Source organism: Mesocricetus auratus, unplaced genomic scaffold, assembly GCF_017639785.1.
Source record: "Mesocricetus auratus isolate SY011 unplaced genomic scaffold, BCM_Maur_2.0 Super-Scaffold_100011, whole genome shotgun sequence".
Taxonomy (NCBI): domain Eukaryota; kingdom Metazoa; phylum Chordata; class Mammalia; order Rodentia; family Cricetidae; genus Mesocricetus; species Mesocricetus auratus.
In genome coordinates, this window is record NW_024429195.1 from 14808401 (window position 1) to 14824297 (window position 15897).

At 41.0% G+C, this 15897-nt stretch overlaps 1 long non-coding RNA gene across 1 annotated transcript; it reads right to left on the minus strand.

Moving 5' to 3' along the window:
- Positions 1–11870: 11870 nt before the first annotated feature.
- LOC121143056 lies at positions 11871–15691 on the minus strand. The gene is made up of 2 exons (XR_005880190.1): positions 15651–15691; positions 11871–12353 (listed from the first exon to the last, which is right to left on the minus strand). It is a non-coding gene; the product is annotated as an uncharacterized LOC121143056 (long non-coding RNA).
- Positions 15692–15897: the final 206 nt, after the last annotated feature.

Below are 15897 nucleotides of genomic sequence, written 5' to 3' on the forward strand. Positions count from 1 at the left end.
TAAAAGACAAACAAGCAGAATATTAAGAGGTCAGGGATTTTATAGGTATGCCAGAGATGGAACAAACTCAAGAAAGATTCAAAAATAGGTAGACCTTGAAGCAAGCAATTCAATATCAGAGGCAATGTTTTCCAGTTGAAATTGTTTCAATAGTAGGACAGATCTTGTACTGAGATTTCAGTGGTCACTCTCAAGCTAGGAGACATACCCAAGAGGGCACAAAGTAGAGATTTGTGAGGAAAGTGTTCTGTGACTTTTTCTGTAGAGACATGAACAAATGGCTATTCATCCCAGATAAATCACCTATGGCAGACTGATAAAATGGTTCTACCCAAGTCTGACTTGGTGAGCCAACCCGTTTATTGAAATTATTTACAGAAGTGTCAGTGAATCAGAGCAGCTGCATTTTGGGAAAGCCTATCCTAGCACAGAAGACAACTTACACAAAGTATATTCTTAGTGCTGTCTGAATAACACACAGCTTGCACATAGCTTTACTGATTTTATGATCTTGGTGAAGCCTTCCAAATCTTGTAACTTTCAGCAGCTTCTAGGGTCTTCAGACTCTTAGCTTCCTGAATCTTAGGAGCATTCTTGTTCAAAGAGTGAATGCTTCAATTTGGAGAAAAGATAAATTAATGGGAAAAGAACTATGTATTAAGGAATATCCTTTCTCTTACGTTTACTATTTCCAATGTCATATCAACTAAGCAAAGAATGGTAGATGAGTGCTTGAGTATATACCATCTGTAATTTAAGGCACTGTCTGTTAAGTGTGAACAGGGTACTTGATACTCATTTGGCATTCCTTACATTCTTATTGACAAGAACCAAGCACTTTAAATAAATAACATATATAAAATTCATTGGATGTTACTGAGTTAGCTTCTAAGGCTCTTGTGAGGACCAAGGGACCCATCAATGCTCGTTAACATAGCAAGCAATTGGGATCATCTAGATGATATGATTTAAAGTTAAGATGAGCATAAGTTAAAGCAAGACCCATGTTGATGTGTGGTGAGGTTACCAATGTTGAGAACAAGTGAACAGTGACCATTAGAATTGTCTGTGAATACAGAGCTCATTTTAGTATCTGAAGATCAGAAAATTAAATCATGTTATACTTATTATGAAGTATATAAAACCAGCTATTACTGATTCACTTCTTAAAGGAACTGTTTGTTTCTTTCCATGCTTGGGTATATGCTACAGTTTGGATCTAGAATGTCCTCTAGAATGGAATGTAGAAAGAGGTCACTCAGGCTGTGCAATAAAAGGGGACTGCAGGACCCTGCCTCTTCTCTCTTTTCTTCATCCTGGCTGTGCTGTGAATGGGCCTTGTCCCCTGATGTACTCTGAACACCAGAGGCCCCAGACTGAGGCATACTCAGTCATGAATTGACATCTCTGATTGATATGTGAGTCCAAATAAGCCTTTCCTCTTTGTAAGACAATTTCTCTTTGGTATTTGTGACAGTTATGCAAAGCTTATTAACACAGTAGATCTTGAGGATGATTTCTAATGAACTAAGTTTCATTGGTCACTTGGTTTTATTTAAAATAAATGCCATATAAGAATATACATTGAACCGGGCAGTGGTGGCACATGCCTTTAATCCCAGCACTTAGGAGGCAGATCTCTGTGAGTTCGAGACCAGCCTAGTCTACAAAAGCTAGTTCCAGGACAGCCTCCATAGGCATAGAGAAACCCTGTCTCGAAAAACCAAGAAAAAAAGAATATATATTGAATGCACTAAAATTTCATATTATTGTTCAACTCAGTAGACTTTGTAAGAATTTCTACTTATGTCCATAGTAATTTTAAATGTTTTGTTCTGCCAAAATGTAAATGGAGTTTTGCTGGTATAGTTACTGTAAATGCCAGCTAGGCATAATGGTGCGTGTCTATAATCCCAGCACTTGGGTCAGGCTGAGGAAAAAATATTGTGAGCTTGGGTCTTAGCTAGGCTGCATAGTGAGACTGTTGGAAGGAAGGAAGAAAAGAAGGAAGGAAAGGAGGAAGGAAGGAGAGAGAAGACAGAGAAGAGGGTGGAAGAAAGGAAGGAAGAAAGAAGAGGAAAGGAGGGAGAGAGATACAGAAGCAGAGTCAAAGAGGAGGGAAGGAAGTTAGAAGAAAGGAAGGGGAGGAAGGAGGGCAGCAATCCTCCTCAGGTGTCCTAGTCTAGGTGTGCAGCTATTCAGGGTTAGTAAGAGTGGCCTAAAATGGGAACTGAGTCAGTTAGAAATAGAGGAAAGAGCTGGGCATTGGTGGCACATGCCTTTAATCCCAGCACTAGGGAGGCCGAGGCAGAGGCAGGCAGATCTCTGTGAGTTTGAGGCCAGCCTGGTCTACACAGCCAGCTCCAGGGTAGGCACCAAAGCTACGCAGAAAAACCCTGCTTGATAAACAAAAAGAAAACAAAATAAATAAATAAATAGAGGAAAGATAAGATCAGTGTTCTGAATATTTACTCTGGGCAAGAAGAAACAGAGTTATATTTTGTGGGTTATGATCCATCTAATACCATAAAATCATTAAATGTTGTTTTCAAGTATTTCATTTTCATATTGCAATGGAGTCAAATAAAAGAGTTATTAGTCAACAAGAGCAACATGCTGTGTATAATGTAGTGATCAGCTAGGTGGGCACACGATCACTGTTCTCCAAAAGCTTAAAACTGGACAAACTTCAGGGATAAATTTTAGTTGCATGTCTTTGATGAGATCAAGTGTTTTCTGAGCAATGTGAAACAGACTGATTTGTGGTTTTGGAAAAGGAGGATGCTACTGGTCTCTGGGGACCAAAAGTGATGCATCCTGCAGAGTCAGCTCAACAAGATGACATTTTTCTTTTATTAGGTTCCAACTTTCCATATATAGTATAAAGGTATATGTTAATCAAAAATATATCAGAAAAATAAAGGAGTCAACCTGGTACTTTTAGTTGCTGTTTTTCTGATGGGGGAAAAAAAGAGGTGGGAATAGACTTTGAAAACACATTGTGAAGCTGAATAACGAGTTCAAGAAAATGCAGGACAGAGACATGGGCTATGTTCCTCTAAACTGTAATCTTTTACTGGGCTCTGAGTGATGCTCCTTCTGCATGAACATTTGTTGCTTAGGAAGCTGCAGTATGTACACTGTGTCAGGAACATGAGCCCCTCTACGACCTAGTGATGGCAACTCAACTCCAGCATGGACAGCATTATGTGACATCTGGTACTATTCATCCAGAAGACTTAACTTTTTAAGAGCCAAGTACAGAATGTTTTATCTGTTTTTATTTTAATTTCTTTCTTAGCACAGAGGACCTAGATTAACTCAAATGCTTTTGTTGTTTCATCCCTTTCCTTTCCTTTTTTATGTTATATTCTTTTGGGAATGACTTGTTTCCATTACTTAGTCAACTTACGAGTATGTGTCTTCTGGGGTCTGACTAAAATCTTAAATGGCTGTGTGGATGATTGCTAAGCCATTGTTCCCGCAGCAGAAGTGATGGCTGCCCGTTACAGTGGCACAGAGGAGGTTTTTCTGTAGAGTTATATTCTGGGTTTACACATAAGAAGCATTTAAAGAAAGCATTTGGTTTGATTGGAGTGTAAACAAAATAGAAATATTTTCATATATACTTTAGCTACTAATGTTTCTCTAGGGATCAAAGGAAAAGTGAGTGTGATTTTTAGTTTTCGCGAATTTTTATAATGGATGCCAGATTCTTCCTAGACAGAAAGAAGGGGAAAGACCATATAGCCTCTTGGGGTTGGGCGGCTCAATGTTCAAGTTACTCTTCATGGGAACTAAAGCCATTTATGAGGTTTCTAAATTTCCCAAGACTTTGTTCTTTCATCTGTAAAATGGGATTGTAGTGTGCACCCCATTGGAGTCTCATAAACCTTGAATGAGATGATGTCTGGTTAGCAAAGTAAAATAGCATTAGAGGAAGAGGATTTACTATAACAGGGAGAATTTATCAAATTTCAGGGCTGTTACTTTTATGGTATATTTCCCAGTCATATTTGGCCATTCCCTGTGTAAATTAATGAGCTTATGTATGTGAGCCAGGGATGTGTTAAAAAAATATTAGGAGGATGGTTTCATAAACTACTTGCTTCTGACACCGAAAATATGCTGTTGAAGGATAGGGGGAGAGATTTGCAATGAGTGATGGGCTCTGGTTAGGATCTCTCTTAGTAGAAATCAAATGAAAGCGTCAATTTAACCAAGGGAGCTAGTGTTTCTGTGGCGCTGTTCTAGGCAAACGGGATATGGCAATGAATAAAAGAGACAAGATGGTCTGATTTTTTAGAGTATATATCTGGGTAGGGAAGCCAAGTAAGAGATGCAGTGAGTAGGTGATTCATAGTATACTAGGAGATAAGAAAGTGCTTTGGAGAAAATTTAAGCAGAGTCGTTGGGGATTGTCTATGGATTAGAAGACTAATTTATTCAGAGTGGGCAGGGAAGGTTTTATTGCTCACAACTTGAGTGGATGCATGGGATCATTGGTTCAATCCCTAGCACTGGAAACAAGGCGGAGATAGGCAGCCAGCAGATTTCTGGGGCCAGTGTGTTCTGGGTAAGAGTAAAGACCTGGGTGTGGTGAGCAGAACAGGAGGAAACATTTACCAAGAACAGCACGGAAGTCAGTATGGGCCGTACACTGAGGCATTCCAGGAGCAAATACTGTCAGAGAACTGGAGGACCTGCCGGGCCACTTCCAAACAGAGGAGAAAGGTAACAGCACTTAATGTTTCAAAGCAAAACTCACTCTGACTTCTGTGCTGTGAGGTCTAGTGATTTCTAAATATGAAAGGGGAGATGGTTTAAAACATTGAGCCGAGATATTTACAGTGAGCACTAAGTGTCTCTGGTCAACTTTGTCCTCCTGTGACAGAACACCCACGACTGAGTCCTGTTTAAAGAGCAAAACCAATGCTTCTTACAGTTCTAAAGGCTAGGAGGGACAACGATTATTAGCTATAGGATTACAAGAGCCCTCCTGTGGAGTCAACACACAGTAGAGGTTAGCTTTTTGAAGATATCATATGTATCATGAAGATAAAAATTATAGCTTCAAGCCTTCAAGATTGACACAACCCACTCATGCGTGTGGGTTAAATTAAACCTTTCTCATCAGTTTCCACCTCCAAACATTATGGTGTTGATTAAATTCCCAACACCTGCTTGGGGCAGGAGCATGCTCTAACTTCATAGCCTGATACTATTCATTCCCTCTCTCCTCCTCCCCAAATAAAAGTCCTTCTCAAAAGCAGAATGCATTATGCATTTATTTTATTCTAAATCTTCACAATATCCTGGTAATAACACCAAGTTCCACTGTGCAGTCTTGTCTAACTTAGGGGTAAACTTGAAGATATGATTGATGCTAAGACAAATAAATTCTCTCTAGCTAAGAGCTTGGGAACAAAGCAAGTTATCCATTTTAAAATCCAATGTAAGACACACATGGGATATTCCTCTTCCAAAAGGAAGAAATAGGCAGGAAAAAAGCAGTAACTGGTTTCAGAAAAGCCTAAAACTCAACAGGAGAAACAATATTAAATCTTAAATTCCACAATAATCCTACTTGAACCCCCGTTTCTTCTTTCTGGCCACATGAGGTGTGAACGGGGTTCTCAAGGCCTCAGGCAGTTTACTTACATGGTTTTGCTTTGTACACGTCTAGACCTGAATCTGGCAAAGGACTTATAGCCACATCATTCCATGAAGGTGAAAGAAAAATTAATACATGTATAAAATAGTGAAAGATGGAAATTGCTTCCTGAAGACCTTTCATATTTGGTATTTATCGATTTATGGCAATGGATACTTTATGACCTAAATAGCTCCTGCCAGAGCTGGCTTCCAAATGTCTACCTTTTAGACATGCATACAAACTGTAGTGAACAGTAACATATTTATTGAGAGGTTGACTAAATGGTAATCCCTATTCATATTTGGTATTATATAATCTCACTTGTTCCTTACAACTAGTATAAGAGCTATTACATGTATTATCCCATTTTTCATAGGTAACATGAGTCTAAACAATTTGTGGAAGACCCCAGAGCTAGGGGGTCTCACTGAAGAAATCTGACTTTAGAGTTAGCTTTTAATGTGTCTTTCCCCTTTTGACATCAGATTAGATTTTTAAAATTGTATCCATTTCATTTAAAGAGGTTCATTTTTCACTTGCTCTCAGTGGTAAGCTGAATAAATATCTATTCAGAGATGCCCATGCTTCAATGCCTGAAAGTAGTGGCTGTGTTAGCTTGTATAGATAGGGTAATGTCTTGACAAATGCATAGTAAATTGAAATGATCCCCATTGAAAATGAATTAAGCACACCTTCCCTGTGAAGGCTGAAGCTTAGCAATGCAGTCTACTTTTGGGTGTCATTTTTTTTTTAACCCTTGTGATTTCCTGGCCCACCTGGAGCTATGACTCACTCCTGCCGTCTGCTGCTACATTAGGAGAGTATATTCTGTGTCACATCACAACCTCGAGAACAGATGGAAATTTGAAGCGTAGTTTCTATGGAATACATATGACTTTCACCCAATTATGGAGTCAAAATATGGCAAATCCAACTACCATAAATTGCAAGCATGCTGTTTTTGCAGGTGTGGTTAAGGATCTCAAGATGACAAGATTACTTTTGTTTGGTTACTCAGGTAGGTCTGGTGTCATCAAAGAGACATTTGTAAGTGGGAAGCAAGAGAGTCCAGAAAGGAATAGGAAATTCATGCTTCTGTGGATACTTCTTGAAGCAATGGTCAAAACAGGAGGGATGTGTGGGTAAACCCAGGCAGCAGCATCTTCACATGAGACGGGCCACCGTGTCGCAGGTAGGGAATAGTGATAGAAGTGAGAAGGGTCTTAGCAAGGTTTGGAAACTTACCAGAAGGTCCACCAGAGTGTGTCATTCTGCGGAAAGCACTTGGGGTGAAAGGCTACTCGGTCGCACCAAGTACTGTGTGTTTCCAACGCTCCATGCAAAGATAATCAAGCCAACGCAAATAAACAAAAGAGCCCGCCTTCATCGTCCACAATTGATTTTTAGCAGAAAATACTCCTTTGAGATTAAGGCTTAGAGAGTCTTTAGCATTTCCCGTGTTTTCTCTGATACAATCGCTCTTTTGATTTTTCTAAGTAGAGTTAAATGTGCTCTCTTTGAGGAATTGGCTATTTGTTATGAGGAGGCCCTTCGTGGATTCATATGAGGAAACTGAACAGTAGAAACCAGAACAACATAACTCAGCTGACAAGTGGGGAAGAGAGTGACAGAAACATGCCAGCAATAAATCTTTCCTAATTTGACATTTTTGGAAGTATGTTACTAAAATTTTCCTCTTTGGATGACTTCTTGTGGCACAGATGCCCATAGTTTATGTTTTGAAACAGAAAAAAAAATTAATTCAGTCAGATTCATAAAAATGGCTAGCTCCCATGTCTTTCTTTGGCATGTAAAAACATATAGTAAGCATGTCCTTACAGCTTGGGATGCTGTAAGGAAAGCCCAGAGCCTGAGTAATTGACACATAGTAAACACTGACTTCTTGCTGTCCCCCTATCCCAGAATGGGGGATGAGCAGCATCAGGGAACTAGTCTGGCAAGAAACTATTTTCTGGTTCACAGATGACACCTTCACCTGTGTGCTCTCTGAGGCCTCTCTTCTTAGGTTAGAGCTATGGTTTGAATGTGCCCCAGGGGCTATGTGCTTGAACATTCCGTCCCTCCTGGTTCAGGTGTTTTGAGAGTTTGTCCAACCTTTATGGATGAGGCTTCATTGGAGGAAGTGGGCCACCGAGGAATAGTCAGTCCCTGAGGGTATAGCCCAGCCCTTCCTTGGTCCTGCCTTCTAGCTTGTTGCCCACTTGCTTCCTGACCTACCCATGTGTAAACAAATTCTTACAGACACAGCCATCAGTATGGTCACTTTGCCTCCTGGTCACATTCTTCTCAAACCACAGGCCAGAATACATCCTCTTTCTTCACTTGAATTGCTTCTTATAGATATTTTATTCTGGTGATAAGAAAACTAATTAGACACTGCATTCCTGAGAGATTTGCCCTCCAAGGTTCTCCCCAAAATATCAAAGCATGGGTGTTCAGATTTTCCTAGTTAAAATTTTTAGAAGGATTCATTCATCCTATGGCATATGTTCAGCAAAATTACCACCAACTACCCAGCCATTGTACTTGGAACTCCAGAACAGCTGTTTCCCTCCCTCCCTCCCTCCCTCTCTCTCTCTCTTCCTCCCTTCCTTCCCTTCTATCCTTCTTTCTTTTTCCTCTCTCTTCATCCATCCCTTCCTTCCTACTTTTTCTTTCCTTTTCTCTCTTTCTCTCTCCCTTCCTCACTTCCTCACTTCCTTCCTTCCTTCCTTCCTTCCTTCCTTCCTCTTTCTTGCCTTCTTTAAACATGGTCTATAGAATTTGAATTCAGCTTCTCTTGCTTTCACAGTAAATACTAACCCGGCTATCTCCCCTGCTGTGTGTTTTTGTTGTCATTTGTGTTTTGTCCATTTCTGAGAGAATGTAGCCCAGGCTGGCTTCAAATTCACTGGTCTAAGAACAACCTTGAACTCTCATCTGCCAGCTCCTACTTCACAAATGCTACTGTCTCTAGCTTAAAGATTCCCAGTTTTACCAGTCATGTTTGCTGTGGATATCTTTTCAGGGAGGTCCTCCCGTTTTCCACAATGCACACTCATAGACACACACCATCTAATAGGCTTTTAGGAATCATGACCACTGTGCCTGTGTTCTGGCATGCCTATTACTGTTTGCCTGTTAGCCTAAGTCTTAACAGTCTTTTCCCCTGTCCCTGTATTGTATTACAAAATCTTTTTGATTTGTTAGATTTTTATTACTATTTTAGGAACCGGTGGATGCAGAGAAACCATAACAAAAAGCTTTATAATGTGATCAGTAGAGCTTTGAACAGGTTACCGGTTGGGACTTTTAAACACTCTATTATAGCATGCTTTACCTTTCAATGTATTCCTTGTAGACTTTGTTCTGTTTACTTTTGCATTTTCATTTTGCAATTATGCTTCCTAAATTGTAATAAAGAGGGAAAAAATTGCCTGTTAATTTGAGAATAGGGAAAGAATGCCTCTTAGGTGCAACAAATGTGTTTCTTGAGAGGAACACCATGATGGGTGATTTGGTTGGCAGGAAGATGGCTCTCAGTGGAGGAACAAGCTGGGCGAGATGTGAGGCAGAGGAAAACTGACTGTTCTGACTGGAAAATACGACATTAGAGCAAATGAATGTGAGTGACAACAGACAGAGGGTCCAGCAAAGGTCAGCATTCCTTGTGGAAGTATCTGCTATCGGGAGTGACTGGGAGACTTGGAAAACAGGTTCTATGACTTAGCTGGGGTTCATGCTGCCAAGATCATGTTCTGGGAGCTTGTTCCCCTGTGGCAGAGCGTTAAGAGATGGAACTGAGCAGGGGACGAGTAGATCATGGGAAGCTCATGCTCGGGAGGAATTAATGCTGGTCTGTTAGGAGTAGGAGATGACAGAGCAAGTTTGCAGAGGAATCCGAACTCCTCCCACTCGATAACTCCTCCTACTCTCTCACACCTCCCACTCCCCACCCCAACCCTGCGTGTCCATGTTCTCCTTCTGCTGGCAGCTAGCTAGTTCTCTGCTGTCCTGTGAGGGACCCCTTTCCAGGACTCTGTCACAATTTGTTTGGACCCTTCAGACACCTGAACTGTAAGCCAAATAACTTGTTTTTAGTGTAGAAGTTACCCAACCCCAGGTATTTTTTTTATATTAACAAATAATTTGGCAGACACATCTGATTTTCAGTTTTGAGTTGCTTCCTGTGTGTGTAATCAGGTATGAAACTCATTTTTTTCTCTTTTCCTTTTTTGTTTTTTGATTTTTCTAGACAGGATTTCACTGTAGCTTTGGACCCTGTCCTGGAACTCGCTCGGTAGACCAGGCTGGCCTCAAACTCACAGAGGTCCACCTGCCTCTGACTCCCAAGTGTTGGGACTAAAGAGGTGTACCATCACCTCCTAGTGAAAATAAATAAATAAATGACACGAATAGATACAATTTTGAGTGTGTGTGTCTGTGTGTGTGGTGTGTGTGTGTGAGTGTGTGTGTGTGTGGTGTGAGTGTGTGTGTGTGGTGTGAGTGTGTGTGTGTATGTGTGTGGTGTGAGTGTGTGTGCGTGTGTGAGTGTGTGTGTGTATGTGTGTGGTGTGAGTGTGTGTATGTGTGTGGTGTGAGTGTGTGTGTGGTGTGTGTGTGAGTGTGTGTGTGTGTGGTGTGAGTGAGTGTGTGTGTATGTGTGTGGTGTGAGTGTGTGTTGTGTGTGGTGTGAGTGTGTGTGTGTGGTGTGAGTGTGTGTGCATGTGTGAGTGTGTGTGTGAATGTGTGTGTATGTGTGTGGTATGAGTGTGTGTGTGAGTGTGTGCGTGTGTGTGGTCTGAGTGTGTGTCAGTGTGTGTGAATGTGTGTGCGTGTGTGCGTGTGTGTATGTGTGTGGTGTGAGTGTGTGCGTGTGTGCATGCGTGTGTGAGTGTGTGTATGTGTGTGTGAGTGAGTGTGTGTGGTGTGAGTGTGTGTGCGTGTGTGAGTGCGTGTGTGAGTGTGTGTGCGTGTGTGAGTGTGTGTGTGCGTGTGTGAGTGTGTGTGTGTGTATTGGCTGAAGCTGTTGAAGCTGAAGGAAGAAAAGGCAAGCAAGGCAGAGCGTAAGCAAGAAACAGAGGCTCGGTACTGGTGTTCAACGACTGCTCAAACAAACTAGCCCTGCCTTCCAGGCACTTGTGATCAGAAGGCGTGAAAGCACCATTCTCTTCCCAAACCCAATCTGTAGCTTCTTTAGATTCACTTAAGATGACCCGCAGGGTCCTCAGCACCCAGAGGCCTGCCTTAGCATCTCAATGTGATCTACAGTGGAAGGGACTCTGATGATACCAGTTTTAAAGAAGGGAGAAAAGGGCCGTCAGAGTTCTGCAGGTATGCCCTCTGTCTCTCCTTTCCTTCATTTTCTCTTGTTTTCATTATCTTGGTTCTCTCTTCCTTCTTTACCCATTTCTTGCCTTCTGCTTACATTTTCCGTTCAGAAGCTAGACTGTGATTGTCTGGATGTGAGCATTCTGGAAAGAGATGACTTTCCTTCTGCCATGCCAGCTTTCTCTTTGGGTGTCTTGGTACCCTGTAGGGAAGAATTGTGTGCAAGTGTTCCTATGCATCTCTGCATAGGCATGGGATGACCCTCATTTACCCAAACACGAGTCCAAATTCCTTACAGAAAAGCCAGTTAGCATGTGGGGAGCACACAGAAGACTAAGTAAGGCTCTCAGGAAGACAGCTTGGGTTTTAGAGAAAAGCAGTATTGGGTAACCAGGGCAAAATGAGGAAGATCTGTGGAAACTGTGTTCTTGGTCTTTATAAGGGACAGTGGTGCTGCTGTTCAGCCTGCTGTTACAAATCCTGCAGGTTTCCTTTTACAATTATAATCAGTTTATCAGTTGCATCTTTCCTACTAAATACAAAGCTCCTGAAGGTAGGAGCTGTGAAGTTCTTATATAGAGTCAGGTATATGACACACATTATTAAGCACCACTGTTTATTCCCACTTGTCATAATTCCGCCTACACAGGGAAGAGTTGTAAGAGGTTTGCCAAAGGAGTAAATAGATGGGCAGGTGCTCAGGAAGGAGCACAGACTGACTTCACACTGCACATCTACATTGAGTGCTCCCACTTAGGACATCATATACCATTCAAAAATGTTGAAGCAGGACGAAAACTTGCGTAGTTAAATTAATTCTTCCATTAATTATTAATATAAGCAGATAAAAATAATTCAAGGTTAGAAAAACAACTACACAGGATTTTTTTGATAGATTCAGAATTTATTTGTAATTTTTTGAAACACCTGTCACAGCGAATCATTTAACTAAGCAATTTTAGTCCTGAATTTCATTTTGTATACGTATAGCTCACAATGACTATGAGTAGTTTTGTGCCTTTTAATAGATAATAGGCATGAATCTATTTATGTTAGAGACTGCAGTCCTCAATCTTTCTCTTCTGGTAATGCTCTTATTTGTAGCCATTTCCTCCGGTTAACTCCTCGGAAAAGCATTTTGCCAGGATGAAGTATGTAGCACCAGGCCCTGACAAATGACCCCATTAGTCACAGTGTCTATCTGCTGCTCATAGCATTGAAGGGTGGGCCCTTTCCAGAGATTGTAAGATTTCCTGCTGCTCGAGAACAAGGATTGCAGGGCCAGGTTGAGACTTGCTTGTGATTACAGTGGGATGACTCATAATTTGATGGAAATCGAGACCCGTGATTCCTTAGCAGTCTGAAGCTGTGAGACAGAAACATCGTATGAGTTATGGTATTCATATGACTCGCATTCGTACTCCTCTCAATAGTATTTTTATAGCTTTCATATATTTTTGTGGAGTATGCATGCCTTTTAAAAGGATGGCACCCCCACTTCAAGATGTTAAGAGAGAACTCTTATGGACTAAAGGACTTCTGAAATGCTTGTTTATGGATGATTTGACTTTGCTTAATATAATCCTAATAATCTACTACAAAAGAAACAGTGCCCATTCTTTCATTCTCCAGGAGCCTAGGTGTTTTCCTCCAAGCTTTTTTCCTCTTTACGAGCTGGAATTTAGGCTTAGGTGAGTGTGGTAATTTCAGGCAAGACTGGACACATAAGCAATTCCATAGATTCCAGTGGTTGCTTTGTTGGTGTGTGCAGAATCCTTCTGGGAAGGGAGATGCTCACTGGGACGTTAGCAGGGTTGCAGGTGTCACACTAAATTGTCACACAATCCCATTCAGTTCAGGTTTATGAAAGATATAATCAAATACCATAGGCAAAACCATTTACAGATAATATAGCCAACACAGGATGTGGGTTTAACTGACAGCAATGTGCACATTTCCCTGACCTGGTGTTACGAGAAGCTTTTCCTTGTGAGAAACCATTCCGCCCGCCTGGTTCTAGATCCGCATCAGTCCCAAATAAACACACAAGACGCTGTATTAATTATGAAGCTGTTGGCCTTGCTTGTCTCTTACTGGCTACCTCTGCCTTAAGTAATTACCCCATAATTGTTAATCTAAGTATGTCTCTTACCGGAGAATAGTTCTGGGCTCCTACCCCCATGGCGGTTACATGTTGACTCTCTTGTGTTTCTCCTACCCAGAATCCTCCTGGATTCCTAGCCCCACCTATCTAGATTCCTATTGGCCAGACAGTGCTTTATTAGCATAAGACTTCCCCAACATCTCCTCTTTTCTGTTTAAACAAAAAGAAAGGTCTTAACTTTAACATAGTCAAATTGTATATGACAGAACAGTTATCAAGTAAGAACACAGTTACAACATTTTGTCTATTAACATTTAGCAAGATCTAAAGAAAATATCATCCATCCCATCCTTGTGAGTCTAAAGTTCTATATGTAGCTTATCTCTTATCATAACTAAGGAAAACTATAACTATCTGTCTTCAACTCCATCAAAGACCACAGAAGGATAATATATAAACACTAGGATTGACAGAGACATCTTGCTACCTGGACAGTCACCCAAAGTTCCTCTGTAATGTTGGGGCATCCATCTTCAGCCCATAGGCCACAATGTGTCTGGAACACTTCTCAGCAAAGCAGGAAATTTCAAACTGTCCATCTGCGCTGGCAGTCTGTCAGTCATTTCTCTGTGTCCTGCAGAACGTCTCCTAGACTCTTCCATGAAGCAGGAACCCTGTAAGACTGAGTTCACCAGTCATTTTCCTGTGGGTTCTGCATGTCCAGATTATACAACAACAGTCAAGCAGTACAGGCAAGAGCAGTTTCTTGCCCAAATGGCTAATCTTGCCATGTTGAAAGCAAACTCCATAACAAGTTTCTTCGATGCCCATCTTCCTCTCAGACGTAATTGGTGCTGCCAGGAGCAGACATTTCTCATTGTCAAGAAAAGCCCTAAACCATTTTAAATGCCATGTTCTGAAGGTCTTTGAGAGGTTTGAAGACTGTCCATCTCAAATATATTTCTGTATATCTAGAAACCTACTTATGTAAATAGAAATTCTATTATAAGTAACTGTCTATAGTCTGTATTCAATTATGCATTACGTTGTAAAAGATCAGTATAAGCACAATACTTAATCAAGAGGAGAAATATAAGCATCACAAAATTGACCTTGATTTTGTCTCAATAAATGAAAAACAATACCCATACCATAATTCCCCTTTTTACCATTAAAAAAGATTGGCTGTGATCACTAGCCAATTATAAACAATCCCATTTAAATGAAAACAAAGTTTTATAAACAAGATGGGAATTGGGACGTCGCTCATTCCAAACTGCTTCCTGCTGGAAGGGGGCGCTGTTCACACCATGGGGATCATGACAAAACTCAGAAACCTGTATAAGTCCGTATTTTCGGGGTCTGTAAAGCTCCATCATCTTAACTGTCTCAGTCGTTGGAACACCTGGTCCACTGCTTCCGGGGGTCTTGGTTCGTGAAACCACAGAAGCCTGGAAGGAATTCTCAGCTTTTCATTTTCTGTAGAAACATAAGCAAAAACTCCTTTTCCGAGTAACATATCCTTATACTTAAATTTTGAAGTCAAGTCATTTTCAAAAGATAGAAGTTGGATTAATTTAGCAGCATTTATAATCAAGTGTACTTTAGCAGCTGTTCCTTCCTGAGCAATTAAAAAATTGAAAAACACAATAGCGTACAATATCCAGACTCTCTGTGTATTTTCCATCTTTACGTGGCTTATTTATTTATTATTACTTTATTTCTTTCACTTTTATTTCTTTTTCTCTGAGACAGGGTGTCTCTTTGGAAATCCGCCTGCCTCTGCCTCTGGAGCAATTCCTACCGGCGTGCGCCACCACAACGCCAGCTTTTGTATTTATTTACCACTTTGCAGTTTCATTTTCTCTCTCAATCTCACGTATATTTTTAAACACACTGTAAACCTTTAAAGGTTTTGTTCATCCAAGTCTGACTTTACTGTAAATCTTTATGTTTTTCTGGCCACGTGTCTTATCTGTAAAACCGCGGCTGTTTTAAACTGCCTCTTTTTTTTTTTTTCCAAGATGGCGGGCGTAAGCATGATTCCATCTTACCTCCTCAGTCCATGCTGACCTCCAGCAAAGCTGCCACTTCCAGCTGTACATACACACTTTTCAATCGTTAGCAGAGTCTCTTAAAACAATCTTGCTTTTTTTTTTTTTTTTTTTTTATGCCGAGTCAGGAAGACTCCCGTAAGCGAGCCACGTGAATCTCGGCTTGTCGTTAGCAAAACAGAGCACACCTGAGAAAAATGCTGCTACCAAAAATCTGTGCTTCTCTCTGTTCTTCTGTTTCTAAAATTCCTTTAAAGCTTTTGTTATTTTGCGTGGAAATTCATGATCCCACTTCCTGACACCATTATGTTACGAGAAGCTTTTCCTTGCTGCAGAACCACCAGTCGCCTGCCTGCCGCCAGCCTGGTTCTAGATCCGCATCAGTCCCAAATAAACACACAAGACGCTGTATTAATTATGAAGCTGTTGGCCTTGCTTGTCTCTTACTGGCTAGCTCTGCCTTAAGTAATTACCCCATAATTGTTAATCTAAGTATGTCTCTTACCGGAGAATAGTTCTGGGCTCCTACCCCCATGGCGGTTACATGTTGACTCTCCTGTGTTTCTCCTACCCAGAATCCTCCTGGATTCCTAGCCCCACCTATCTAGATTCCTATTGGCCAGACAGTGCTTTATTAGCATAAGACTTCCCCAACAACCTGGAGGTGTACTTTTCACTTTTAAGAAACATATACATAGATCACAGCAAAACCTTTTCCTGTCCCCTTCTTGTCTCATCCCTCCTCAAAGGTA